Source organism: Oncorhynchus mykiss, chromosome 17 (genome assembly GCF_013265735.2).
Source record: "Oncorhynchus mykiss isolate Arlee chromosome 17, USDA_OmykA_1.1, whole genome shotgun sequence".
In the NCBI taxonomy this organism is placed as follows: domain Eukaryota; kingdom Metazoa; phylum Chordata; class Actinopteri; order Salmoniformes; family Salmonidae; genus Oncorhynchus; species Oncorhynchus mykiss.
Genome location: NC_048581.1, coordinates 26,728,940 through 26,732,024, shown reverse-complemented (window position 1 = coordinate 26,732,024; position 3,085 = coordinate 26,728,940). Strand labels below are relative to the sequence as shown.

The 3,085-nt window shown below is 42.0% G+C and overlaps 1 long non-coding RNA gene across 1 annotated transcript; it reads left to right on the top strand.

Moving 5' to 3' along the window:
• The first annotated feature begins 1,045 nt into the window (after window positions 1-1,045).
• LOC110495149 lies at window positions 1,046-2,015 on the top strand. The gene is made up of 4 exons (XR_002469380.2): window positions 1,046-1,142; window positions 1,264-1,387; window positions 1,491-1,594; window positions 1,980-2,015. It is a non-coding gene; the product is annotated as an uncharacterized LOC110495149 (long non-coding RNA).
• The last annotated feature ends 1,070 nt before the right edge of the window (window positions 2,016-3,085 follow it).

Below are 3,085 nucleotides of genomic sequence, written 5' to 3'. Positions count from 1 at the left end.
TGTGTTTGGGTTAGCAACAATTTGTAGAGTGGCTCTATTTGCCCTTAACAAGAAGAGGAAGAGGAGGTGTGGTGGGCTAGGAGGCCCTACCTGACAGCTAGGTCGCCTCGTCCCTCTGCTCTGGAGTGGGAATGGCCTCTGCCTCCATAGCATTATCTAAACATGGGAAAAGAAACAGGATAACATGCTTGAGACTCAAGCGTTTGAAAATGTGATAACATACACAGAAATCAGCCTATATACACAAACGCTCCATAAATGTTCAACATTTCAACATAGCCGCAGGAAGTCGGGGTGCTGAGGATTCTGCAGCACTCCCATGATAAATAAATACATGTATTTTATATAGAAATATTTTTTTCAAAATGTACACCAAATTACTGCACTAGGCCTTTATTACCCCAGTATGAGAGGAGAAAAATACTTGTCAGCAGAGTGAATAAAAATACTCCTCAAAAGTGGAAGTTAAATTGTCTTCACCAAAATTCCCAATGTCATTGTCTCCATTCTAAGAGGAGATTAATGAAAAGGGGTAAGTTATTAGAAAACACAACAGAAAGGAGTAGATGATTCTAATTTATTGCCTGGGAATTGTCTGGCTAATCACCAAGTGATCGAGGGTTTACATTCTAATTTACGGACATCTCATGCCTGAAGTGATAACGTTTTAAATGCTTGATAGAGTTATAAGAATCCAAACACCTCACCTATTCAAGTAGAATGAAACTAAAACTGCTTAGCTTGGCCATTTCATGGATTGACCGTACCGCTCATAGTTCACAGCCATAAACAACGACAGGGAACACTCCAATTCAACATCAAGCCAAAAACAGTCTCCCCACCTGACCTTTCAGACAGCAATGCCCGAACTCCCCTACTCAACAGCTGCTAATCAGACAAGTCTGTTGGATTTATTGTATCATATATCATCGTATTACTTATCATACGCAATCAATATCACTATCAAAGGAAACAAAGAGGAGACGAGCTGCGTCACTAGGTTTCAGACAAAGAGCCCTTGAGAGAAGAGCTGTCCACTGATGTCCATAGATAAGTCAGTGTAATGTAATGAACTCCAGACTGAATGTATTGTAATGACTCCAGACGTCCTAAATTAACTCATCGAAGGGGTGTCACCTAAAGTAAGTAGATAATATCACTATCAACAGTTTTCTGTTGGTCCTTGACCCCATAGATCTATAACTGTAATGTGTTGCTTTGTTTAAATGGAATCCATCCAGATGAACCCTGTTCCTGTTCCAGTATCTAGGTGACAGAGTGTCGGAGGTGGTGAAGAAGAGAGTGGTAGATATGCTCTTCAGCTGGACACTCTCTTTACCCAATGAGGCCAAGATCAGTGATGCTTATCAAATGCTGAAGAAACAAGGTAGGATTTCAGCATTTTAAAATGACCCTATTTCAGGTTTTCATTGGTTTTTATCCAATACTGTAAAGTCGCCATGTCACTTCTAACTGTGGCCTGTTTTCAGGTATTGTCACAGTTGACCCTGAGCTTCCTCTGGATAAGACACTGATGCCATCACCCTCCTCCCGGCCCAAGAACCCTGTGTTTGAGAATGAGGAGAAGAGCAAGGTGAGATGCTTCCTTCTTATGATGTTTGATGGAAGATCTTTGTATACGGACGATGGAAACAGACTATGTGGAGAAAGTGTTAATTGTGCTCCCTTAATTTTTTTTGGGGTGAATTCTGTCTTTGAGATGCAAATAGCATAGGCTAGATAGTTTATGACTATGTCATTACAATAACAATTACACTATAAAACCCACCTGACTATCTCACCCTCTCTCTTTGGCCTTGGCATGTTTGCATTTCTGAGCTTCAAGTTGATCTATGATCAAAGATTGTTTTCTCAAGCCCTGGGATCTGTCACAGGGATTGGCTGCTGTGACTGGACCCTACTGTGGGAAATAGACTACAGTACTAGAGACTCTGACTTATTATTCTCTCTCTCTGTAGCGACTGGCCGAGCTTCTGAAGAGCAAAAAGCCTGAGTATCTACATTGGGGCAAAAAAGTATTTAGTCAGCCACCAATTGTGCAAGTTCTCCCACTTAAAAGGATGAGAGGCCTGTAATTTTCATCATAGGTACACTTCAACTATGACAGACAAAAGGACAAAAAAAATCCAGAAAATCACATTGTAGGATTTTTAATAAATGTATTTGCAAATTATGGTGGAAAATAAGTATTTGGTCAATAACAAAAGTTTATCTCAATACTTTGTTATATACCCTTTGTTGGCAATGACAGAGGTCAAACGTTTTCTGTAAGTCTTCACAAGGTTTTCACACACTGTTGCTGGTATTTTGGCCCATTCCTCCATGCAGATCTCCTCTAGAGCAGTGATGTTTTGGGGCTGTTGCTGGGCAACACAGACTTTCAACTCCCTCCAAAGATTTTCTAAGGGGTTGAGATCTGGAGACTGGCTAGGCCACTCCAGGACCTTGAAATGCTTTTTACGAAGCCATTCCTTCGTTACCCGGCGGTGTGTTTGGGATCGTTGTCATGCTGAAAGATGGAAGGAGGTTTTCACTCAAAATCTCACAATACATGGCCCAATTTATTTTTTCCTTTACACGGATCAGTCGTCCTGGTCCCTTTGCAGAAAAACAGCCCCAAAGCATGATGTTTCCACCCCCATGCTTCACAGTAGGTATGGTGTTATTTGGATGCAACTCAGCATTCTTTGTCCTTCTTTGTCCTCCAAACACGACGAGTTGAGTTTTTACCAAAAAGTTATATTTTGGTTTCATCTGACCATATGACATTCTCCCAATCTTCTTCTGCATCATCCAAATGCTCTCTAGCAAACGTCAGATGGGCCTGGACATGTACTGGCTTAAGCAGGGGGACACGTCTGGCACTGCAGGATTTGAGTCCCTGGCGGCGTAGTGTGTTACTGATGGTAGGCTTTGTTACTTTGGTCCCAGCTCTCTGCAGGTCATTCACTAGGTCCCCCCGTGTGGTTCTGGGATTTTTGCTCACCGTTCTTGTGATCATTTTGACCCCACGGGGTGAGATCTTGCGTGGAGCCCCAGATCAAGTGAGATTATGAGTGGTCTT